General features: G+C 44.3%; 1 protein-coding gene across 2 annotated transcripts in view; it reads right to left on the bottom strand.

Annotated features, from left to right (window-relative positions):
• C3_1H15orf39 (chromosome 3_1 C15orf39 homolog) overlaps positions 1 to 22260 on the bottom strand; it is a 114259-nt gene extending 91999 nt beyond the window's left edge. The window contains exon 1 of one of the 2 annotated variants that reach the window (XM_069222156.1): positions 21723 to 22260. The gene's annotated coding sequence lies outside the window, so the exon portion shown is untranslated. The remainder of the gene's footprint in view (positions 1 to 21722) is intronic. The other variant, XM_069222155.1, reaches the window with a different exon arrangement.
• Between the last annotated feature and the right edge of the window lie 5096 nt (positions 22261 to 27356).

Genomic DNA, 27356 nt, shown 5'->3' with positions numbered 1-27356 from the left:
GTTGCACAAAATGTTTCCTTTAACTCTGCAAATGTTTCTACTTACACAAAGAACACTGTAACCAAATGAATAGGCTTGTCATTTAGTGAGGTAATAAAGAAACATACACGAAGATCCCGCATTTTTAAAGCCAATGAATGGTGTGAACATGCAAGGATAATAACTTGGTATTTGATAAGAAATGTTTCACTCGACGTTGTCTGTTGGCTACTGTATTCCTGGGGAGAAGAAGAGCAGTCCTGTTCCGTGGAGGGCATAGGCTGACTGAAGAAAGAAGAAGCAACATGTTGCAAAAGCTGTTCATAATAGTGCATGTTCCTAGGGTAGGGGGCCACATGGTCCCACTTGCTACTTTACCCGCATCTTTGCTCCTCATGCTGAGACAGCTTATTGAACCTCTCTGTATGGGACATTCTTCTTCGCCTGACTACTGAAATACTGTGCTAATATTGATGCCACAGCTCTATGCTTATTGATCTCCAATTGAAACCTTTCATTGATTCTGACACCTTTTTCACTTCAAGCCCAAGAATAGGGACGCTTTTCTTTATGGAACTCGCCTTATGCATGTATTATGATTTATTGATTACTTATTTTTGATCACTGACAAAACTAACGATTGATATTGATTACTTTATATGCTGATAACCATAAAGCTGAAATACTAAAAGATTTGATGACTAATACCCTTAAAACTCACATCAAAACCATTATTGACTCAAAATAGCATTGAGGTTGTGATGACATTTTAATTTGATGTACAGCTCCTGGTTAATCTCAGCCAACGTCAATGATCCATCAGCCCAGTGAAACAGCGGGGTTTATCTCTGAATGAATGGTAAACCCTTCTCGTAAACCGATAACTGAGATCCCCGCTCCAGCAGATTCTTAGTTGTTTGTATTTCAAGCTTCAGTTTTTTAACTGCAAAATGGAACAGAATTCTGTGTATGTCCCCCAATCAATGCATTTCCCGTTAAAGAGAACACAATCTTCACTTCACACTGTACCAGTAGGTGAGAGATGAATACTTCAGAGGGCCAAGTCGTAATAGGATTTACAAATTTTCAAGCCAATTGCTAAAAAGGGGTGGCCCCAACACCCACTCTATCTAAACTGTAAGCAATAGGTCTTATTTGCCATCTGCACTGTCAAAACTCATACCTGAAAATGGGGGTGAACAACACACCCCTGCCCTTCTTGCCAACCAGAAATCCTGCATCAAGTTGGCCTTAAGTGGAGGTGATAGCAAGTCAGAATCAAAAGCCAGGTATCTGCCATCAAGGAAATAGATTAAAGTGGTGAGAGACCTCTGAAGATGTGCACAATATATACTTGACCTTTCCCAAACAAGGAGGACATGACAACTTTGAAACTATCCTCGAGTGACTAGATCTTTATTTGGCACTATAGCTGAATTTGGACAATGAAGTTTTCATCTACCAACTTTCATCTTCCAAATGAAGTTTTTCATCTTGTCACCTCTCCGATCTGAAAAATAGTAACCTCAAAGCCACTTAAAAAAGTCATGTACAGCATGGGAACAAACACCTCCATAATACTCATGACAGAAATGAAATAGGCACTCTACTAAGCTGTGGCCACCACGAAGAACTAGAAGAGGCTGCCCTACACTGCTCCTAAACCCTACAATGTGCAAGAGGATCATGGCTTGCAAGGGATGGCCAATACTAGAGTAGCTTCAAATCAGACCTACCCACTATGGGAGATTCAAGACATATACTAACCACACTATTTGAATGCTATCTGAAACTATGCCCTTGAAAATCACAGTGATGACAGCACAGTCAAAAGTCACTCAGATCATCTCCAACACATGCTGATTAATTATTTATCTTGCGGTCATGTCGGTCCACTAATCTTGATGTATTTTGTTGGACAAGATGTCTGAGGTGCATGCTGGACCCTATGGATGCTAGTTTATAGGTAATCACCCCGGCCCATTAGAGTAGGCAGCAAGATCAATATATCTTCTCACCAAGACCAGTACGAATGACCGGACTAAAGCAATGTGTAGCTCCCGAAAGAAACTCCCTGCAGTTTTGACTGGCTTTCATCTGTAGTTGGAAGGGATGTTACATTCCCTGTACTGGAGCTGCATGGACAATTTAACCCACCATCTGCTCAGCTCGCACATAACTCACTCTGAAAGCTGTAGGGGTGGACATATCAGCTAAGTAAGGCAGGTCTTCCTGCGTGAGTAACAGCTGTTGTATGTGTTTCTTTTAATTAGTGCTGCTTCCCTGCTCTGTAGAGTAGGCAGTGCATCCAATTTTCCCACCAATTATTTTATTGTGCATACCCTTCCCGCTTCATTCTGCACTTAAACACCACCCTACAATGTCATGGAGGACATCGCAAATGCAGTCAATGGGAATATGAATAAAGGAACCGATAAAATGTTAGGAGGGCAGAAATTATATTTTGTTGTACAGAAACAACATGGAGGGGACACTGGGAGTACTGACTCGGACGAAACAGTAAAGTATGAAGATGGCTATTTACTCCCCTGAGCAATGTACCTGTCCTACCACTCAGAAAAAGTTAAAGATGGACACTGGGACAAAAGTTGAGCAACTGCAGTATCTGGATGCCTGAGAGGGAGAGTTCAACCCTTAACACCCTACCCTGCTTACTACATATGCCCAACAGAGCCACCATGGTAGTACTCACAGTCAGTGTCACTTGTCATTTGGAATGAACCATGAATGAAGACGGACTTTGAATTCACTTCTCCTCTTGTTCCTGATTGATTTTTTGAATCTGCATGATATTAATTCCTAGGCTTTCTATTTTTTGTTCATTTTTACTTTTCTTTTTACTAATGGTTTCGATGTATTACATATATTACTGACACGTTATATTTTATGGAAAATCGGAATGAATATCTATATGAGAAAATCTATTTTATTCATTAAAACTTAATAAAGACATGCAAAAAAAGATGGATTGCACTTGTGGGCATACTGCAATATGCATGTTACTCTTTTGTGGTGAAAAGGGCAAGGGAATTTATCAGTATTCTAATTTCACAGTGACATGGGGCTAACACTTTGGGGGAAATCACCAACGCTTATTAACTAGGCTGGTTGACAAACAAACAATTATGCACAGACCTAACCACAAACAATAACAGTCATTACCTATATCCAGATGTAAACATACAGTCTGTGCGTGAGTGACACTAAGTAATCAGGTAGACAATGTACCCATCACTTTGCAAATTTACACATCTGCTTCTAGGGGCCCCTTAACACCACATCATGATAACGTTTCCAAGTGAAGTTACAAAAACATACCTTTCTATACAACGTGCAAAATATAAACTATACACGTTCACTAAATTTGGTGTATTTTTTCCTATTAGATAAAAATGGGCCAGACTAATAGTTTTGCTAAAAAAAAAAGTTGGTATGCCAATACTGCTTTTGTATCTGGAAACTCGGTCCCTATGCAAACCTACGATCAAATTATATTATGCACTCGAGAGACCGCATAATGCTATTGTCTCCACCCTTCCCACGGACATGTTACATTGAGAGAGAGGTATATGAGTACTTGTGACATTGCCAAAGAATGAGACTATTTAGCTAGGCACTGGCACATAGCCAAAAACTCCTCACAGAGTGAATAAAAAATACATAATGGGTTACACGTGTAAAATGATCCTGTAATACATGGAAGCACCCAATTGATGTATAAAAAGCATGTCTCTAAATTCTTTATTACAATCGAGTAGTGGCTTATCTAGTGACCTGTAGTAAAGAAATGAGTAGCTGCTCAGCTGTAATAAGATATAACAGTTGAGTTATGATGCTACAATGCCTGCTGCCAGCAGCCATGGTGAAAGGCTGGTCAAGGAGCATCCTTCCTTACAGCTGCAATGTAAACAAGGAAAACAAACCGGCTTCCTAAAATGAAAAAGTGGTAAACACAAAACAAGATATTTATGGCAACATGTTTATTTTTTACATGTGTCATTACAGGAAGACCAGTTCTCTGCATGTTTCTACACAATTTGAGCCACAACATTTTTAATCTGATTTGCATTAAACTGATATCTCTTTGCAAAAAATACTAACTGCTTTCTGAGTATTTTAATTTTGGAATACAGATGTTGCCTTTATTCTTCATGTCTGCAATGAACATGACAGGAAAAGACAGCAAGTATTTACATGGTTTGTGGGAAGGGTGATTGGTGTGACTATGTATTATAAGGAATAAAATACCATCTATCATACATTAGAAGGATGCTACGTCACTTCAGAATTCCTTTAACCTATTAAAGGTTCCCTGCCGTGACCAGCAATATGGTCTTGGAGCACCCCACACCCTTATTGAAAAGGCATTTTTGCAGTAAAACCTGACCCCGGGGACAGATTTCCACCAACTTTGGAAATTACTTGTCATGATTGACTAGGTCTAGCATGCTAATTTTTGTGTAGATTATTGCAGGTGACAAAGGTTAAAAGGTTGGTGAAAAAAAGAAGTGTTTTCACACAATAGCTCACATAGGAAGTTTTGCTTGTGCCTAGAGCCGAAACTGCTGCATGTATTTTTAGAAAACTTGTCTTGACTATAGAACTTTACTCAGAAATCTTTCTTTTGTTGATTTGATATAAATCTGTGAAATGTTTTTACGATATTAGTGTATACAAAAGGCGCTGGTGGGCTTAAAAGGATTACCACCTTTGTATATATGTGTCATTTAAAATCACGAATAATGATTTGTGACGCCAATCACATTTTGATTGTTTGACACATGCGGTTGGCCGAAGAAGGGGTCTGAAACGTTCCCCCCCCCACATCTTAAAAAAGATTTTCCCAATGGGGACAAAAATCCACAATTAATGGGGCACCAAGCTCAGAAGTGTTCAATCCCAGGGTAATGCTGAGGGTAATCGGAGGAGCGGAATACTTGAGAGTCTTATGCCAGAAAAGATGAAGAAACTGGAAAGCGATTTGGGATTGAAAAGGTGATTTTGTGAGCAGACATTTGAGATCCCAGATTCGACCGCCATTTTGTGATTGGTTTGCAATGTTTTTTATTTATTTTTTGGCCGGGACTGACACACCAAACATCTATATTTGCCCTTGCAATTGAGCGGCCAAAGATTTAGAAATAACATATCAGGGCAGCACTTGTCTGCTGAATAAGAAAGTAAATGGAAATAAGACAAATGAACGACAGTAACAGGAAACGTGCTCCATAGGATTCGCCAAAGGTAGCAGCTGCTCCCTCCAGGCTTCTGCTTGCAACCGGGTCCTCATCTGACTCGGCGCAACATCAGCGATGATCTATCAGCAAATAGCTTAGAGACCCTCTAAACATACTCATTCAAAGGCATTCAAATGAAAATCTGAAAGTGTCCTACTTGGCCTTTCAAATCATTACATATGATGCTTTTTGGACATGTCCCGGATTTCCTTTGACTTCATTGGGGCCAAACGCCCCATCATATCGCTTCAAGTGACATCACGGAAGGGGTTAAATGATGGGTCTTTTCACTTCCGCTACCATCTGACATTTTGGTGGAGTGACATCACCGGTAGAAATTAGGAGTAGACCTCCAGGTTAAATGGCCCAGCCCTCCATAGTGTCTTATGTGGACACAGCTTTAATGAGTATCTATTCCAGCCTCTCGTCGGTGATGGTCCCTTGTGATGTGTTCAGGATGTACGGTTCCTGTTTCCAATGGCACACTGCCAGCTTCTTAAAAGCAAGTAAATACTTTCTGCTGCAACACTGAAACTAAACTAGAAGCTCGTCACTGCCCTACTACATGATAGTAGCACACATAACTGCCCTGCCATGTGACTATACTGATATTGCACACACCACTCCCTGCCATGTGACAGTACTGGAATTGCACACACCACTGCCTTGCTATGTCACAGTGCTGATACTGCACACACCACTGCCCTGCTATGTTATAATACGGATATTACTCACTGAATTGTCTACAGACATGGACGGAACTGCGAGCAATAGCGATTTCACTGGCCTCTTAAGGTCAGTGGCTTATGCCACATTGGGAGGGTGATGTGGTGTACCCATGCTGATGCCACTCCTGGGCTATGCCTAGTCTTCACAGACACCAGCCCTAGTCTGCAGCAGCCATGCATGTGTTATTCCTGACCTGCAGCAAACGTGCAAGTGCAATTCATGGTCCACAGGGAAAGGGCATGTGATCTCTGGTCTGCACCGGATATGCATGTGCTATCCTTGATCTGCAGTGAACGCCATGCACTATCTTCGGTCAACAGAAATCATGCACGTGGTATCTTTAGTCTGCAGCAAAAGGGAATGCACCAATTCTGATCTACAGATGTCATATGTGCCAGACCGACTTTTCAGAGAGGGGGCATGTGCCACCCCTGACTGGTAGAAAATATGCATGTGTTGTCAATGGGCGGGATAGAAGGGACGTGCCATCCACGGTCTGCTGGTTATGGGCATATGCGACAGCTGATCTGCAGGGTAAATGCATGTACTATCCCTAGTTCGCAGGAAAAAAAAAACATCCATGCTGCCACTGACCTGCTGAACAAGCACTGGCAAAGCTAATAGGTCTTGCGCCATGACGTGACCAGTGCTGGCCTCGTTATAGAACTTTTTCTACTTTAAGTCATGCTGCAAAGCAGCTGCGCTGCTGCACAACGTGGGTGGAAAACACACTGACTCAGCCAGTAGCTCTTTCGTAGGAGAAACTGGCTGACTTGGCCAATGCTTATTTTATCTTTGAATCAAACACAGATAAAGGGATTGTAGCTGACATTTGTGTAAACGTTTTAGGGTGAGACTCCATATTTTAAGTTTAGTATTTAGGGTCATTTGAGGATTTTCCACGGAATTATGAGGTCTGTTCTTCCACAACCTGCAACTGAACTTTGTTAGAGAACAGAAGATGGCATCCAAACGAAGCTGAGTTGCACATCTACGAAAAACAGCACAGCAACCTCCTCAGCCGCTCTGCACAGAGCTGGTGACTAGTGTGAGCCACAATGAAAGCTACGTAGAAAGGAAAGACGCTTGCTTGTCATAGGGGTGTGCTCTGAACACCCATGCCATTTTCAGTGGCTTCAAGATGGTGGAAGTGCGCAATGAAACATGAAGTCCAAGGCTGAGGATATCATGATGGAGACGAGCCACGTTCTGCACACAAATAAAGTGGTTTTGTTGGTTAACAACCACTTTAACTTTTTCAGAGACCCATTAGCTAGATGAAGAGAACCTTAATCCTAAAATATACCAGCACTGATGGCGGGAGGGAGGGTGCGGCTGCAGGTAACACGGGGGAGGCAACACAGAGGGTGGGTGGAGGAGGTGAAAAGTGCTATGACACGGTCAGCAATATCTGCATCATAGCACTTTTTTGTATGCAGGTGCAGGGGGCAACACAGATGGGTGAGGCAAATCAACAAGGAGGCGGAAGGCATAGCAACACGGACAGTGGGAAGTGAGGTTGGGGCAACGTAACACAGATGGTAGGAATGGAGTTTCAGAAGGGAGGGTGGGCCCAAAGCAACACGGGTGTTGGAAAGGGGAGATGAGGGCAAATCAACACAAAACACACAGCAAGCAAGGTGGGGCAAAACAACACAGACAACAGGAATGGAGGGTGGCGGCACAGCAAAGCAAAGCAAAACAGCACAGGGGAGGTGGGAGAGGACAGCAGCAATGCAGAGTGAGAGGGGGCAAGCAGCGGAGCAGCGGAGTTAAGACAGGAAGGGAAGAGATGACCTGCAGGCACAAGAACTCATATGAAGTGCTGCAAGTAAGATAAAAAAGTAGCTCCAAAGGTTTGAACAGTGGAAGGACATTGGGCAAGGAAGCAGTACTTGGGCCATGCTCTTGTGGAAGGACAAACACATGAGGAGGAAGAGTAGCCCACGTGTGCTGACCAAACAGAAGCAAGGAAGTAAGAGTGATGATAAAACCAAACCAATGGGTGGGCTCTAAGCCTCATGTGAGTACACAAAATGTCTCACAACCACGCATGTGCTGTCTCAGGGCAATTTCTACCCAATGGATTTGCACTAAACCTAGACTACAGAGAACATGCCAGTCCTATCCCTGGTCTACGGAGAAGGAACATGTGCTTTTCTTGGCAGGCAGAGCACATGTATGTATTTAACTCTGCTTGGAAGAATGAGGATATGAGTTACGTGCTATCACTAGCATGAACAGAAACTTGAAATGGCATACCCAATTGCTCCTCGTTTGCTGAAAACATGTTTAAGCCCTTCCTGTTATGCAGAGAATAGGCCATGGTATGCAACCACACGCATTTACTATGCCTGGCCTGAAGATAATGGGAATGACTGACATAAGTACACAAGCTTTTCGTAGCCAGAATGTGTTATAAGGGGGCGTCCAAGAATATCTAAAAGCTATTCAACAACTTTACGCAGACAATGATAGCTGCAAATTGTAAAAGAGTTAATGTTTGGTCTACACCACTCGAGCTCGCATTGAGAGACGACATCGAAATCCCATATTCCTTGTTGACTCACGTCGCATTCTTAAACAAATGACTGGGTGAGGAGCTTCACAGAACAACCCGCACTAAACAATCTGCCTGCAGGCAATCCTAATACCAGGATCAGGAAGAGCCGAGAAGCGGATATGATATGATACTTGGAAAACAAAGAGTTCCAACACCTAGTGAAATTCCAGGGATCGAAGTGTATGTCAATAGATCAAGACAGCGATGGCCTAGCTTAGGTGTCAGCAACTGGCGCCCCCAGACGAACAATCCAAGCGTCACCCCCAATTTTTATTTTTTTAATTTATTTGCTAGTTAAGCTCCACGTAACTGAGCACCCTAGAAAATCACCTTGTTTGCTCCCAAGGATGGGTCGTCCTTGATTAATGGATAAAATGGCACCATTTTTGGACTGGCCACCTAGCTGAAAAAACAATCCTTAGACAGGAGCGAGCAAATCCCTACAAAGTCTTCACACTAAAACCCTCACTGTGGAATGAAGAAGACTGGTGAAACTGCATGTTTTCCCCACACAAATTTCTATACCGGGGGAAACACCAAAACTGAGCACAAGTAGCATGAAATTCAGACAAGACAGTCAAACTGAGTGTAAACACTGTTGGCAAATAATTTCCACAAAAAAAATAACACACATATACACGCAATTAAAGATTGACACAGGCGTCATTTTATTAATTTATTTGTATTTATTGTTCCAAAGTAGTGGATGGCACTTGAAGTGCTAAATTACAAAAACAATTGTGCAAAAGCACTTTTGTAGACAGTAGAGTGATCCAGCAGTAAATGGCAGATGCCAGACTACTAAAACAAATTAACAGAAAAAAAGAAGATCAGAAAAAATAAAACATTTTGCTTCAGGAAGGGAGAGGGAGCAACTGAAGATTCGTTAGGGGAAGAAGAAAATGCAGAGGGTGGGAGCAAATAAAGAAAAAAGGGACAGGGGCTGACAAAGTAGCTTAAGATGGATGCTTAGAAAGGAAGGGGGACAGGAAAAACCAACAATAAAAATCCTTGTTGGGATAATGACAGCTGGGATGAGGGTGCTAGGAGGAGAAATCAACAATGAACATGCCAGGTGTATTGTAGATGGGGGTTCAACACACGAGAGAAAAGTGCCTAATTTTTGCCAGTGCTGGGCACCAGCACTTATTTCTAAGCATTGGCGACAGTCCACCACATGGGGCACTGTCTGTCTTTCCTAAGCCCAGCAGAGTGTTTCGCAGATCTTTATACTTTAAAAAAACATTCTGAAACTAGTGTTGGTGCTGGGCACCAGCATTTATTCCTAAGCATTGGTACTTAAGTATGACAGTCCACCACACGGGGCGCTGTCTGTCTTTCCTAAGCCCAGCACAGTGCTTCACAGATCTTTATTATAAAAAATAAAAAAATACTGAAATCTATTATTAATGTGGCCTGAAATAGTGAAAAATGTCACACTCGTGTCACAGTGATGCCTAGTGGTACTGCAGAAACGAACATTCAGAAGACATATCTGGGCAGTGGGTGGTGCAAGGCAGAATGGCCTCCTGTTAAATAATTTGGGCCCTCCTACTTAACTTTCTTTTACAAATTAACCACAGCGAGGATGGGGACAAAAAAAAAAAAATTACAAAAAAAAAAAATGTCGTTCCCTGAATGTAAGCAGTGAAAGGACACAAGTCAAACAATCAAAATGACAGTAAACAGGCTTTCCTCCAGGGAATGGACGAGCACAAGAAATCCAGCCGATATAACGCAAGGAAATGAAAATGACAAGAAAGCCACCGAATGGTAAGCAATGGGCTGGCTGTCACCCGCTATAGGTTTTTGATACAGTCAACAAGCGGTCTTTCGCAAAAATCTAAAAGATGTCAGAAGGGAAGACCTAAAAGCAACATAAATATCTGAGACTCGTTATGCTTCAACACTCCATCACCACCTGAAATTCGTAACTTTTAATGAGTTCTGTGCAGGTTTGAGGAGTCCAGAGCACCCAAAGTCTGCACCTAAACAAACCATTACCAATGTCAAACAAAGCGTGGAAGAACCACGATTCCTATGCGGGTGCCAGCAAGACACTGCGTGCAACGCACAGCCCCACGATCAAATACCAGGGTACGTTTACTCTGCTTTGTACTTCCCAGAAGTCAATAAAAGATGCATATTAGATTAATAAAACGGTACTCGGGTGATCGGGCGAGTTAAAACGTGCATATGGTAGCGCACACATGCCAAGCCTGCCAACTAATATCAGGCCATTGAAGTGTGCTTTAATGCCAGCCCCATACCGCAACAAGCGCATGAACTTGAATGTGACCCTCTCTGCTGGATTGCCCGGGTTCTCCCCATAACTGGTTTTGGACTGGGTTGAACGACCCATTTTACAGCATATTCGTTTTATAAATGCACAAGCAAAAATCCATAAAGCAGGAAGAATAACTCGTGAAATAATACAATACTTTACCCATGAACGTCATTATTCTGGAGCAGTAAATCATCTGCCCGTCGTTAAAAAAAAACAGTATTGCCCTAGAACAGATGTTCTTAACCTTTTGGCTTCTGTGAACCTCCACTGGTTAATTACTGGACCCCAACTAAGTCATTATTGGAAGCTGCAGACCCCTAGCCTATGCAATTTCTATAATTTATATCCTTCAAAACAATACACCAAAATACAAAACTAAGTACACACCAAACAAATGCTGACATACTGAAATATTTTGTTTAATTCACAATCCAATACAGAAAAGTTTTCACATTGTCAATTTTGATCATTTGTTTACACTTTATTAATTTTAATATTTACATTTTGTAACAGTCGCAGAACCCCGGAGTAGGCCTCACGGACCCCCAGTGGTAAGAACCACTGGCCTAAAAGATGAAAAAAAGAGAGAGAGATGATCCTACATTGGGGCTTTGTGGCTGGGTGGCCAGTGGATGTCTCATTTCTGTTCAAATCAGTCAGCCAGCCACGGCCAACAGCCCTATCTGCGGAACATACGACAATTTATAATTGACATGGCGTAGCCTCCTGGCAACAAAGTTTTATCTGCCACGATCTCAAAACCACGTATAGCCCTGTAATGCACCCACAGTGTACTACTCAGAACTCTGGCGATTATCTTTTCAGGTGTTTTTCCCTAACTGGTGAAACTATGAAAAATCCAGATTCTTAGAAATGTGTTCTGTTGTATATTTACGAAGTTATGCTTTATCAACCACACTGTGGCAGAAAGCAGCCACCACACAGACGTGACTGTGCATATCAGAAATTAATAACGACCAACAAAGACTTTTTAATAATGTAGCCGTCGTTTCGCTAAAAAAAAAAAAAAAAATCCACCCAATGTCTGCATTTTTGCCAATTTATGAAATTAAGACTAAGAGATGTGTTTATTTATTTTTTTAATAAAAAGCGCCATTTACTGTTTTGTTAGGCGAGAACAATGTGTCTGCCTTCCCAGTGAGTAATCATGAGAAGAAAAGGCAAGTCACGTGCACGTAGATTACTTATCACATTGAATTGGGAGCTGCAGATTCACAACCTGAGGTTTTCTCCCAATATTAAATGCATCTTAAAACCAGATCTCAATATTCTCTGTTAAAGTGGTTAAGGAAAGACAAAGAAAAGGCGAACAGTTTGGAATGGGGTCGTGGTTAAGCTGCAGGTCTTGTGTGAATCCAATAAAATTCAAGCTTTGAGAGTCAAAACTAAGAATTTATTGTTAAAAAGAAACTCCATTCACAGCCTGTCAAAAGGGTCCCAGTCAATCGCCTTTTACCGTTTTTCGTTCAACGATAAAACATATATGAAGAACACTATTGGGAATGAACTACTTAAGAAATATCCAGGGGGCATAGAGACAATAGGAACAAACAACTGAAAAAGCCAAACAGATAAGTTAACAGACTACACATTATTGCATCTTGTCTAGCAGGGATCTCCGAATCGAGAGTCATCTCTTGGATTTGTGGGCATGTGCCTGATTCTCAAACCATCCAGAGTGCAGCCTCTAGATTTCCTATGCTCCCACAATATTCTCCACCTCCCAAGGTAAACCCCACAATACGCTTCGCCTTCGAAGGGGCAGCCAATAGGGCTCGTATATGCTCCCACACTTCTCTCCACCTTCCAGGGTGCAGCCTCTAGATCTTTTATGCTCCCACTCCGCTCTCCACCTTCCAGGATGCAGTCTCTAGGTCTTGTATGTCCCCACAAAACTCTTCACCTTCCAAGGTGCAGCCAATATGTCATACATGCTCCCACGCTTCTCTCCACCTTCCAAGGCACAGGCTATAGATCTTTTATGCTCCCACACCGCTCGCCACCTTCCAGGATGCTCACCCTAGGTCTTGTATACTCCCACAATGATCTACCTTCCAAGGTGCAGCCAATACATCTTGTATACTTCCGCACCACTCCCCCCTTCCAGGATGCAGCCTCTAAGTCTCGTACACTCCCGCACGACTCTCTGGCTTCCAGGGTGCCACCTATGAGTCCCACATACTTGCACAATATGCTCCACTTTTCTGCACCATATCAATTAGTGTGCTTCTACTGCACACACTACTGCATTCCGAGGAACCCACCACTGCATCTAATCGCACACTCTTGTTCCAGGGAATAGCCCAAATATTTGATCCGCTCGCACAGTACTTACTCTCCACCACGGATTACTCACCGTCACATCTCAAGGCGAGGTGCATCCACGCGTCCACAACCTTAGGGAGTCTGCGTTTTTTTCCTCTTTGTAAGGGGGTCCGAAGAGCCCTTTCCAGCAACTCATAACCACATTATACGCTGGTCTGCCAAAACACTGATGCTTAAGGTGTGTTGGGTGCTGGGGCTGATGGCAGGCAGCCGGCTTCACCGCATGACTGGTGAACCTCGGGCATGAAGACGGGTCACAATGCATTCAAGTAGCTGTTTGTAGTTAGTCTTGTGGGCTCGAGATGATACAGGGACAAACTCAGAAGTCATGTGTCTGAAGGCAGGGAAGAAAGGGCGGGGCGACAGGTAAATAGACACCTACCTTCTTCACCAAATACAGATTGAGTTAATATAGGCTGGAGTAAATGACTAGGTACACAGAACAGTAACTTAAGTGGGTGAATACCAAATATTTGAGCCACTAGTCAGCTGAAGGCTGATTTCTTGATACAGTATATCAATAAAAAGACTGCTACGGACCTGGGTGATGTTTTACTTTCATTCCTTTGAACACCAATCTTGCATACTCTTCAAAAATCACTCGAAAAATCAGATACATTTGCAAAAGACCATCTTACCCTGGTAATTAGCAAAATTATGATTCTCCTTTATTTTATGCGGTTATCAAGTTTGACTGCAAGGGCAAACTACTGTGCACTTAAAACCTCAATGCACTTACTTTCTACTCAAATGCTGTCCCATTCTTCTGGTAACTGATAACTCATCCGCAAATTACTAAAGATAAATTGTTGTTCTGTTTCGTGAACTCTCTGTGTAAAGCACCTGAGAATCACTTGGGGATATGTGCACACTATAGAAAATCCTACAGGAACCCTACAGGACATATTGTTTTCAGGAGTACAAGCTGTTACATAAAAACACTTGACCCAGAAAAATGGCAGTGGTTCAGTTTTCATTTGTGAAACGCTAAATTTCGACTTCAATATGTTTTTTTTTGTCTGACACCAGATGTAACTACTCCAGAGCTGGCAGACTTAGACGGAGTAAGAAACCTTACAGGGTTTCCACCAGTCTTGGCTGGATCGCGCATTCTAGGTTCTGGTCCGAGAACGCCTGGTCCCTAAGCACCTAAGCTGTATTGGGGTCTCGATAAAAGCTGGTTCATGTCAAAGGAAAAACCTCCAACATAGGCATATTTGTGGTCTTCACCTCTGGACAAAGCAAATTTTACGTGAGAGAGGACACGAACAACTGGTCCACAGTGCATCGGCTGTGATCAACACTGGAGCAACCCGTGGCCGGATAAGGGAAAACAACAGACTCAAATGCCTAGGTTCTGGATAAATGTGGTTGTAGTATAAACACCTATGTTGTGTTTGACTTTCAATTAATCTTTGTTTGAATATAGAGAACACTTTTGGTGGAGACACCTATACAGTGTGTTCATCTTCAGATGTATAAGACAGGATACCGACGCCACAGGTAAATAGGTTATGTTTTGCACTGGATCAGATAGAACCACCGAGCTGATGACACCTAAATTAAGCTCGGCGCTGGCTACACTTTTATTTGAGCCAAAGACAACATTTGATCTGTAGATATCTAATGATCCACTCTGGATACATTGATTCTCAGTCAAACAGAACTTTTCAGATTTACGTACTTGTAATGGGTCTGACTCTCTAGTCATATTCTTCTTAGTCACTCATGTTGTGTTTGGCACTGGATAAACCAATTATTGTGTCAGAGAAATGCTGGGGTGTAGGTAACTAGTGCTTTTTTCTACACAAATCAATTTTGGGGTCAGACCGAACTGAGCTGTGAATCCCTATGCTTTGATCAGCTGTGAAGAAAGAAATTATCAGTTCTGAGAGACCACCTAGCCTGTATGGGCACATATGCTTTGTTTAAGTCGTGATGAACCATTACCTTGGGCAAAAAGGCGACATGACCCCTACTCATCAACAGTGTGTTCAGTTTTGGATTAATCAGTAACAGAATCAGGCAGTCAGAGAGAGAGCGCCTGATCAACAGCACATCAGTTATGTTTTTTGGGTCAGAAGAAAGATTTATATGGCATCTGAGTTGAGAAAAAGAACTCTATGTCAAACTCAGCCAACGAGACTGACAGATGATTCAAGCTTTAAAAGCACAGGGGCAACGACTTGCTATGAAACAGACCTACAAAAACTACCCCATACAACAAATAGCCAGAATCGATATGACATGGATCAGTTAACATGAGAGAGCAGAAGCTGCAGACAAGACTGTGGGGTCTGTATCAACCTAGATACCACGAGAGGACGGAATCCGAAGGCGCGAGCGCTGGGCCTAAAGCAACCTAGACACCGGAAGAGGACAGAATCTGCAGACAGGACTGCAGGGTCTATGTCAACCTAGATACTACAAGAATCTGAACACAAGGCTACTGGGCCTAGATCAACCTAGACAACCAGAAAAGGACGGAATCTAAAGACGAGACAGTCGAGTCTAGATCAGCCTATTTACCACAAGAGGACGGAATCTGGAGAGGAGACTGCGGGGACGAAATCTAAAACAACATCGCATGACCTGCACCAACACAGATACCACAAGATGGCGGAATCTGCCAACTGGGCGACTTGGTTTTAGGGCAAAGACACATAAGAACATATTCTACTGAAATGTGACCCGTCTCTCCGTGCGAAATAGAAATAAACATTGCCGCTACTCACAGCCTCAAGAATACCCGTCTCCCGCCGAGGGATGTCGCCCCTATCCCACAGGCAGTATTGCTTGGGATCCCTGCTGTCACGTGCCGGTCTTCTCTGCCTGTAAACACATGAAGGGACGACACTGCCTGTCCATCCCAGCGCTGCTGCGACGACAAGAAAGGCTTTGTGTAAAACGCTAGTGGCAGGACATTGCCTCACGCCTGAGGAATCGTCGGTGACAGCGGGGAATGCTATAAAGGAAATAAGTCCGCGCAAGTCGCCAAAAAGGCGCACAAAACTGCGCTTAATTGTAGAAGCATGATAACTGTGCCGACCACTGCTGGAACCACTGTTTTATTTACCATGCTCTTATTGTGTAAATACCACCAGCGTTTTTGTATTGTATTTTTTCCACCAGTGTCGCACGTAGGGTTATGGTTACCGCGACAGTACACATATACACCACGCGGTGGCGCTCCGCCTTTGGAAAAGTTATGTCTGGTGGTGAAAGCACTCAACTGTGAGTCTAGATTGGATATGACTGATGGGTTTATCGTGCAACAAACCGAAGCGCCCACACGCGCTAGTAAATCCAAACCAGAAGTAGCAAACCCACCGCACACAGGTACAATTTCTATAGGTCAAACCATTCCTCGTGAAACCAGCTAACGTTTTAAATGACGGTTTTCCCACCTAAGGCTGTGTGATTTTGGGCAAATACGTCGAGTTAGCACACCGCCTTCTTTCCCACGGACTGAAAAGAGAATCTGGTACCAGTATAAACTTATACAAAAATAAGATTCGCCTGGCACCACTACCTAAAAATATAGGTACGAAATTATGTGCTTAATAAAACAACAGCCCTACAATATAGCCCAGATCCCTGGTCTGCGTTGCCCCCCTTGTCTCTGATACCGACGTCAAATCTTTTAAACGGGTACTTCACTCTCAGTTATATTATATTTCCATTCCTTGCACCCCTTTCTCAATCCACAAGTTGCACGGCCGGCGCTTGTCCTTCGTTCATTACGGCCGCGCGTTTAAGACTGATGTGGGCCTCTTGCAAACCAATGAGCCTTTCTGCAATGGTAAACCCCAAACTAAGATCGTGGCCCTGTACTACTGCTGGGCGCGCCACCACCCCTGCCCACCTCCCATCCTCCTGGTTTGAACCCCGTCTAACAGAGGTATTCAGCTCCAGCCTGCGACTGCAAATCATTCATTAACTTTATAAGGTGTCTACCGACTCTAGGGTGCCTGTCGCCCAAACGCAGTACAGGCTCACACTTGCCCGAACCCATTCACAGCACTCTCCGATCCACCCACCCCGCCACACACGACACCCCAGGCAAGGGATGTGTAAGGTATATCAGTGATAATGGGATTTATATTTCTGTGGACTTGAAATCCGGCACAATTGTGACAGAGTAACGCATCCGCCAAAATCTAAATCATGCCCAGCGTCTGGTTTCCAGTGCAAGTGGTAAGTAAGGTGGAGAATCCAGTTGTGAGATCCCCAAACTCTCTGTCCGCCAGTGAACTGTCCAGGAAGGGGGATTTTCCACTGTCTGCCAGCCTTACACACCACATCTCCGACTCCATGGCTGTCCTGCAGCCATTACCCCCAGCCGCCTCCTTAAAGCGTTAATTGCAATAGGGTAACCCTCTGTCCCTCAGAACCTGGCTATAGTATATGCGGTCTGTTGGGAAGGAAAAAAACATTGCTTTGAACAGTTTATATTATGTCTTATAACTTTGGTATATCAATAAATGATTTCAAACACACAGGAGTCTGGTATCCATCGAATACTTTCATTCATATAACGAGGTAACAAAAAAAGGAAACAAGGGCTGTCTTCAGAAGTAACATGACGGTGAAATGATCATGCAGTGTGATCAAGTGATTTTGAATAAAAAGCACAAAAAACAACACCTGAATCCTTATGGTGCCCGGTTTGTTCTTTCAGCCTCCTATACAGGAAAGGTTAGTTTTACAATGAATACTTTTCGCCAGGTTCTGCGTAAATCCGGGACAAAACAAATATAGATCGTCAAAGTTTCAACCCACTCTAGCAGTCTTTTCCTAAATCATCAATTTAGGTCTTCCCCAGGACTAAAAGCAAGATTTTGTTTTATCACACCGCTATGTCAATTCTGAAGACTGTCTTGTCTAATTCTTTTTGTTATCTCGTTATATGAATGGCAATATACGATGGATAGCAGACTCCTGTGTGTTTGAACTCATTCACTGATATACAAAGTTATAAAACAGAATATAAACCGTTCCAAGCAATATTTTCTTTCCTTCCCAACAGGACCCTTCTAGCCATGTACTCCCTGTGAAAGTGGGCACACCTAAGACGGCAGCATCCAAGACTGGCCAATCAGAAATGGTTTCACTGGTGCTTTACGTGCCACGTGTCCTCGCAGCGCTGCACCCGGACATCACAAAGGCCAGTAAACATGCATATCTCTGTAGCACAGATGCATATCCCACAGTGAACACTGCTATAAATGCAGGTATAATCTTCATAAATTGTTGTACCACATATATGTATTGTTCCCGTGCACTTTAACTGCATTGCATACTGCTGTAGATGAGAACATGCAAAACATCTACTTCTGCTAAAAAAAAGTCTCAACAACTCAAGATTCTGTCAGGTGACGCTCTGCAGTTAAATGCAAGATTAGTATGCTAGATTACAACACTGTCCTGTATATTTCAATCATCCGATGACTGTATTTGTTACTTCACCCTGCGTCATTTCTATGACAGTATCTATTGTCCGTGTGAAGCACTCTGTCGCCGAGCGATGGCTCTTGATAGAGCCAGTAAAACAAATAAATAAAAATGCAGATATCTAAATGAGAGGCGTGTGGTTGTGCTAGAAGGGAAACGATGCCAATTCAGTGATTTTTTTCTTTCTGCCCGAGGTTCGAGGCGCTTTGCCTAGAAGTTGTGTTTTACTTAGCTGTAACTTGCTCGTGATTTTCCATGTGTAATAAAACGCTCTTTGTTTAGTTATGTCGAAGGGTGGGTTGCAGAACATTGCAAGGCAGCACCAACGAGGCCTACAGGCGCATTACCACAGGATAAGAGCACAGATCTCAGGGGACGCTACCGTGGGAGAAATACTTCTATGCAGGGCCGGCTTTAGCATTGGTAGCACCTGGTGCGACAATCATTGTTGCCCCCCCTTCCCCCCCCCCCCCCCCCATTGGCCTCCTCCTCGGATTCCCACACTATCACGCGGCAAAAGTGCCCCACATCTCCTCCTAGCCCCTCTCTCACTTACACTTCATTTGTTTTAACACAATCTAGTAAAGGCTGGCTCTACTTATCCCCCCAGCTATCCACACACAGCATAGTTCTGTTCCTTACAGTGGGCAAATTAACGCGCTGCTTTATATGGAATCAAAACTGCCACTGGACAAAACTTTGATCTCTGTTTCTAGCAAGAACATTAATCAAAAGAGTTATTTTGGCATTTAATTGCTTCCTGAAGGCTGGACACACAAGAAACTTTTAGTTATTGCTAAACACGCCCCCCCCCCCCCCCCCCCCCCAATCCAGGTCAGCACCCGGTGCGGCCGCACCGGTCGCACCGCCCTAAAGCCGGCCCTGCTTCTATGTAAACGCTCTCTACAGATATTGGAAATGTATGCAATATGAGCATGTACATACCAAAGAAAGACTGCAAAAATGTACCGAGCCCATCAAGTAGGCCCTGGCGTACTGTAGCATCGGGACTGGAAACCCTACAGGGTCTCCCTCCACCCCCTTGAACCCTTAAACCATCAAATTACAGAAACTGGAAAGGGCCAACTAACCAGTAAACGACTAGCAGCTCTTTACAGGTGCCCCCATTCTTTCCACGCACTTTAATAAAAATAAAAAAAAACACGTGTGAAACGCAGGTTTCCTCTCAGGGGCTAAAACATGTGGCAAGCAGCCCTCCCCTCTAGCGTGACCTGCAGACAAATCCGCCGGGCACCAAACTCAAGCACAAAAGCACCAGACCCCCACCCCCTCTAAATTTCAAGCAAGTGTGATTACTGCCGCTGGCACGAACACTTGTAAACTTCTGCACCCTCCCTCAGCCCTAAAACAACTTGGATCATGTGTGAACCGCAGCCCACTCACTGGAGAATGTGTGTGAACTACACCCGCGCCCCTCCTGCCAGTAAAACCGGAGCTTGTAAACCGCAGGCTCCCCTCTGACCCCTTCATGGGGTGCCAACAGCAAGGCACGGGAATGCGCTACCTGAATTAGCAGCAGGCACTTGAATACCAAGTGCTGGGGGGCAAGAAGGGATGTAGGAATACATCGAGGCACACAGGAAGAGAAGATTAAAAACAGGTTTACCCGGATGCCCCCGTGCCAAGCGGTGCGCGAGGCGGGAACCATTTTAACATGCCTATGGGCACGTTTGTGCGAGTGTATCCAATTACCAGGTTGTGGAGCCCATTCGAAAGCACTGTGTGTACCCAAATATTCGATTAATGATAATAAAGGTCATATGATCAACTGTCCCATACCTCTAAAGCCCTCCAGACGGCCCATTCCCCTAAAATATAAGTAACCCATTCCCCTAAAATATAAGTAATCGTGACTGTTTATCTGTTGGCCGCAGTTTAATTGATTTTCAGCATGTTTGCGCTGCTTTTATGAGGGCCATAAATCATTCCTTCATTTCAGATGTACATGCAAATGGGGTCAGGAGTTGTCATAAGTCTCTTTATCAACCAGGAGGTTGCAAGCCCATGGGTTTATGGTTACATTGTTATTGTTAAAACGGCGATTGTTATAATGACGCATAACATAAGGGACTTAACACGACATCCGCGTGCCCCGGCATTTTCACAACAAATTTCGATAGAGTTGTTTGCCGTAATTGCGAAATGTGCGCTAAAGACTTGATAGCACTAGTGCACAGTAGGGTTCTGGATTACCAGGTACCGCCCTTCAACCACCCGATATCGGTTGTATATTCCATTGGGAGGGGGTCTTCCGCCTTTACCCAAGTCAGTTCACTCGCTGTAATTGACAAAATTCACAAATAGAGAAACAAAGTTAGAGGCTGATGAAAGGAGCTGGCTTTTTAACGCATGTCAAAGGAGCCCGGCTCCATCGTGCAGTTAATTGGTGCCAACGCACGTGCACACCACGTTGCCAAGTTATTCTCTCTTGAGAAGTCAAATGCCCTCCTACCCCATGAGATTTTCGCTGAATCTTTCTCCCTGCAAATTAGCATCATCCTGTGACTCCAGTGGACAAACGTGCATCAAGCAATCTCAGAAAATTGTTAAACTTCTTTTATTTAAGTGGACAAGTCCAACACCCCGTATTAACCCACCAGACCCTTAAAAGGGGCACGCATCGACTCTCCATTTAAACATCACTAGCAGTCTAATACATGACATTTTTATAGCGCCTAACAAACAGCTATTCAGACGCTACACGCACAGTGACCTGCGGGTCAGGAGGCCAGATTAGAGAAACACGCGGATTGACTAGAAGGTGTTCATTTTACAATGGGGGAGGTGCCCAGTGCTCAAGACATTTGGGTATTTTGCAAAGAAAGGGCCTGATCACCGTTGTAACCCTCCCCGGCCCTAAAGATGAGAGGAACAAGGATAAAAAAAACACTGCTCACTGAAAACATCTGTGGCAGCTGGGAGGATGTGCATGCTAAACATCTGGGCAGCTGGGTGGGAAGGCACAGCTCTCTCAGAGTATGCAGACCAGAACGTGGACTCAGTGAACTCATTATTCCCACAACTGCATAGCCAACTTCTTGACCTTTAACCCCTGCCTCCCCACCCCCACCCCTCGAGCACTCACCGGAGATGTTCAGCTGGCCGGAGCCCCCACATGTCCGGGCATGAAAGGAAGTTTAATCCTGGCTCACAAAGCGGGCATCTCCGCGGTGCCCGGGCAGCTCCTGCCACCCCGAAGGTCCTGCGCTGAAACCGGACCACGCCGCCCGCATATGCCCCGCACAACTCCAAAGAGACAGGGTGACCCCGAGATCATGCGGTCTAGCCCCCCAGGGGTCGAGTCAGAGGGTACCCGCCTCCGATGCGCTCCCCCCCGGTGCCATGTGCTTGTGGAAACCAGTCCTCCTCGGGTGGTGCTGCTGTGCGCGCCGGCACCACTGGTCCCATCCACGGACCGGCGGACTTTAGCGGGTGCCCCCTGGTCCCTCACAGGCCACCCGCTCACCGCAGTCCCGGGGCTGAAGGCACATCCTGTGCGAGGCGCGGAGCAGCCGGTGTGCCGAGCCCGGGAGGCAGCAGAGCTCGGGTGGGCGGAGGAGGAGGAGGGCGAGGAGGGGCAGGACGTGACCTCACCGCAGAGGCTCGGAGGGAGAAGCGAGAGTGGCGTCCTCTCTCCACCTAAACACAGACGACTGCAAGAATGTGGGAGTCACGAGTGAGTGAGGCGGGCAGGGGGAGCCCCGCGCCACAGCATCCTTCCGGGGTCCCGGCTCTGCACACTTTCAGCTGCAGACTCTAGCGGATTCCTGCGTAAACGCTACTCGCAAAAAGACCCCGAATGTTTAGCTTTTACCCTAAAGAATGCAGAAGCTGCTAACATAAGATAAGACGTCTGGGCAGGCGTGGTGTCCTCCAGCATTTGTGGCAAAGTGCCGAGACCAGACTGGCCGTTCTGGGCATCGGCCGTTTCCCCAGGGAAGTGGAAATGTGGGTGGGCGCTTTGCTATTAGGGGCCGCTTTTGTAGCACTGGAGTTCCTTGTACGTACAATAGTCCTTAGGCAAAAATGAAAGTGCCAAGATAGCTCAACCAGTTAATGTACATGCTGGAGATAGATCGGGGTTTTGTCACATGGCAGTGATAGCGCGGCCAGTCCTTATAGATTACTTATGCTTGGACACGCAGGAGGTCCGTGAACCTTTTGACCAGGTTGAGTTCTCCTCATCCAAAGAATTGTCGGATCCCTCAAATCAATAATCTATAATCAGTTATAATCAATAACCAATACTCGATTAATAATCAATCAACAAATTAGTTAAACAGAAAATCAGTAATTAGACACACCATGACCTTTCAGTCATGAATAACCACACCTGTTTAATAAAAGTTAATGAGTTTATTTCCCTATATTAACAAAGCTAACACACTATAAGTAAGTCTCAAAATCAAATGATACACATATACGAACATTACTGGCTGTCCATAAGGACGAAAGAAACGCAATCTACGCAAAACTTGGATTATAATGCACTCGGCTATAGCAATGTAAATCACTAATAAAAGTAACTGAATTTGACTAATTGTATACATTGGTCAGCATAACAAGATTTCAATTCAGCATGGTGCATCAAATGAATACCTCAACTAACCTCTGATTAGCATTGGTATGTGGGGCTTCATGCAAAATGAATTTAGTCAACATAAATTTAATAAACTTCTAGCTTGGGCTCTGTCAAAGTAAGCAGTTGGGTACCTAAGAAGGAAAATACAACAAATAATACATTTATCCTTTTATAATTACCAAATGCAATCAGCATTCAAGGAAAGTCTTCGTCCTTCAGGTACCAGTTCGATCAGCATGGGGCAAACTTCAAGGGGGCAAAGCTTAAGGCAAGTTTTCCTTGCAGCAGCAAGGAAAATGGGGGAACAAAAGTTATTGAATGGGCAAGGCAAAGTATAGTTAAAGTCTCTAGGGTGAGAATTCTTTAAAGTCTCTCTCTCTGGGATAGAGAAAAAGCATCAAAGTGTCATCAAAAATGGATTCTCGAATCTGGCTTCAAAATGGCATCAAAGAAAATGGCTGGTTTCTCTCCGTCCGATGGGATTAAGTAAGAAAAGTTCCAAATTCTTCCGGTTCTTCCATTGGAGGGTCCATGGGGTGATTTCTCTTTGACCAATGAATAGTGTCTTTTCTCTTAATTCTCATCACGCATAAGGTGTCCTTGGAGTTTTGGAACACAAGTAGCAACAAAGTTGCCAATTAAATTCTGCATCAGTGTCTTTATTGTCTGCACCTGCAGAAGCTGACCTTGCTTCAAAGGGGATGAAAGTTGCCTAGCACGCAACCTTGAGATAAGTGTATTAGTCATTCTACTGGAGAAATACAGCTTTTAAAGGTTTAAAACACGTCTTTGTTAATACAAGTGAAAACTTATGCAGTTAAAATTGAGACCAGGCAACTAGGCCAAAGACTCTGCTAAATTTAACCCCTTCGCTGCCAGGCCTTTTCCCCCTCCTGTGCCGAGCCTTTTTTGGGCTATTTGGGGCAGTTCGCGCTTAGGCCCTCATAACTTTTTGTTCACATAAGCTACCCACGCCAAATTTGCGTCCTTTTTTTCCAACATCCTAGGGATTCTAGAGGTACCCAGACTTTGTGGGTTCCCCAGAAGAAGGCCAAGAAATTAGCCAAAATACAGTGAAAATTTAGTTATTTTCAAAAAAATGGGAAAAAGGGTCTGCAGAAGAAGGCTTGTGGTTTTTTCCCTGAAAACGGCATCAACAAAAGGTTTGCGGTGCTAAAATCACCAGCTTTCAGGAACAGGCAGACTTGAATCAAAAAACCCAATTTTTAAACACAATTTTGGTATTTTACTGGGACATACCCAATTTTTACCATTTTTTGTGCTTTCAGCCTCCTTCTAGTCAGTGACAGAAATGGGCATGAAACCAATGCTGGATCCCAGAAACCGCAACATTTCTGAAAAGTAGACAAAATTCTGAATTCAGCAAGGGGTAATTTGTGTAGATCCTACAAGGGTTTCCTACAGAAAATAACAACTGAAAAATAAAAATATTGAAATTGAGGTGAAAACAACATCAATTTTTCTCTACGTTTTACTCTGTAACTTTTTCCTGCAATGTCAGATTTTCGAAAGCAATATACCGTTACGTCTGCTGGACTCCTCTGGTTGCGGGGATAAATAGGGCTTGTAGGTTCATCAAGAACCCTAGGTACCCAGAGCCAATAAATGAGCTGCACCCTGCAGTGCGTTTTCATTCTATACCTGGTATACAGCAATTCATTTGCTGAAATCTAGAGAGTGAAAAATAGCTATCAAGAAAACCTTTGTATTTCCAAAAAGGGCACAAGACAAGGTGTTGAGGAGCAGTGGTTATTTGCACATCTCTGAATTCCGGGGTGACCATACTAGCATGTGAATTACATGGCATTTCTCAAATAAATGTCTTTTTTACACACTCTCTTATATTTGGAAGGAAAAAATGTAGAGAAAGACAAGGGGCAATAACAATTGTTTTGCTAAACTATGTTCCCCCAAGTCTCACGATAAAAATGATACCTCACTTGTGTGGGTAGGCCTAGCGCCCGCGACAGGAAACGCCCCAAAACGCAACGTGGACACATCACATTTTTTGAAAGAAAACTGAGGTGTTTTTTGCAAAGTGCCTACCTGTAGATTTTGGCCTCTAGCTCAGCCGGCACCTAGGGAAACCTACCAAACCTGTGCATTTTTTAAAACTAGAGACCTAGGGTAATCCAAGATGGGGTGACTTGTGGGGCTCTGACCAGGTTCTGTTACCCAGAATCCTTTGCAAACCTCAAACTTTGGCTAAAAAAACACATTTTCCTCAAATTTTGGTGACAGAAAGTTCTGGAATCAGAGAGGAGCCACAAATTTCCTTCCAACCTATCGTTCCCCCAAGTCTCCCGATAAAAACAATACCTCACTTGTGTGGGTAGGCCTAGCGCCCGCGTCAGGAAACGCCCCAAAACGCCACGTGGACACATCACATTTTTGGAAAGAAAACAGAGGTGTTTTTTGCAAAGTGCCTACCTGTAGATTTTGGCCTCTAGCTCAGCCGGCACCTAGGGAAACCTACCAAACCTGTGCATTTTTGAAAACTAGAGACCTAGGGTAATCCACGATGGGGTGACTTGTGGGGCTCTGACCAGGTTCTGTTACCCAGAATCCTTTGCAAACCTCAAAATTTGGCTAACAAAACACGTTTTCCTCACATTTCGGTGACAGAAAGTTCTGGAATCTAAGAGGAGCCACAAATTTCCTTCCACCCAGCGTTCCCCCAAGTCTCCCGATAAAAATGATACCTCACTTGTGTGGGTAGGCCTTGGCCTCTAGCTCAGCGGGCACCTAGGGAAACCTACCAAACCTGTGCATTTCTGAAAACTAGAGACCTAGGGGAATCCAAGATGGGGTGACTTGTGGGGCTCTGACCAGGTTCTGTTACCCAGAATCCTTTGCAAACCTCAAAATTTGGCTACAAAAACACATTTTCCTCACATTTCGGTGACAGAAAGTTCTGGAATCTGAGAGGAGCCACAAATTTCCTTCCACCCAGTGTTCCCCCAAGTCTCCCGATAAAAATGATACCTCACTTGTGTGGGTAGTCCTAGCACCCGTGACAGGAAATGCCCCAACACACAACGTGGATACATCACATTTTTTTAAAGAAAACAGAGGTGTTTTTTGCAAAGTGCCTACCTGTAGATTTTGGCCTTTAGCTCAGCCGGCACCTAGGGAAACCTACCAAACCTGTGCATTTTTGAAAACTAGAGACCTAGGGGAATCCAAGATGGGGTCACTTGTGGGGCTCTGACCAGGTTCTGTTACCCAGAATCCTTTGCAAACCTCCAAATTTGGCTAAAAAACGCATTTTCCTCACATTTCGGTGACAGAAAGTTCTGGAATCTGAGAGGAGCCACAAATTTCCTTCCACCCAGCGTTCCCCCAAGTCTCCTGTTAAAAATGATACCTCACTTGTGTGGGTAGGCCTAGCGCCCGCAACAGGAAATGGCCCAAAACACAACGTGGACACATCAAATTTTTTCATAGAAAACAGTGCCTACCTGTGGATTTTGGCCTCTAGCTCAGCCGGCACCTGGGGAAACCTAGCAAACCAGCGCATTTTTGAAAACTAGAAACCCAGTGGAATCCAAGATGGGGTGACTTGTGGGGCTCTGACCAGGTTCTGTTACCCAGAATCCTTTGCAAACCTCAAAATTGGGCAAAAAAAACAAGTTTTCCTCACATTTCGGTGACAGAAAGTTCTGGAATCTGAGAGGAGCCACAAATTTCCTTCCACCCAGCGTTCCCCCAAGTCTCCCAATAAAAATGATACCTCACTTGTGTGGGTAGGCCTAGCGCCCGCGACAGGAAATGGACACATCACATTTTTTCATAGAAAACAGTGCCTACCTGTGGATTTTGGCCTCTAGCTCAGCCGGCACCAGGGGGGGCAGAAATGGCCTAAGATAAATTTCCCTCCCCCCCCCAACCCCACCCCCTTGGGATCGACCCTTGCCTACGTGGTCGCTCCCCCTGCGTGACATTGGCGCCAAAAAAAAATCCCTGGTGCCTAGTGGTTTCTGCCCCCTTGGGGGCAGATTGACCTAAAATCGGCCAATCTGCCCCCAAGGGGGGCAGAAATGGTCTAAATACAATTTCCCCCCCAGGGGAGCGACCCTTGCCTAATGGGTCGCTCCCCATCTCTAAAAAAACAAA

Source organism: Pleurodeles waltl, chromosome 3_1 (assembly GCF_031143425.1).
Source record: "Pleurodeles waltl isolate 20211129_DDA chromosome 3_1, aPleWal1.hap1.20221129, whole genome shotgun sequence".
Lineage (NCBI taxonomy): Eukaryota > Metazoa > Chordata > Amphibia > Caudata > Salamandridae > Pleurodeles > Pleurodeles waltl.
Note: the sequence above shows the minus strand (reverse complement) of the source record. Positions and strands in the feature narration are given on the sequence as shown.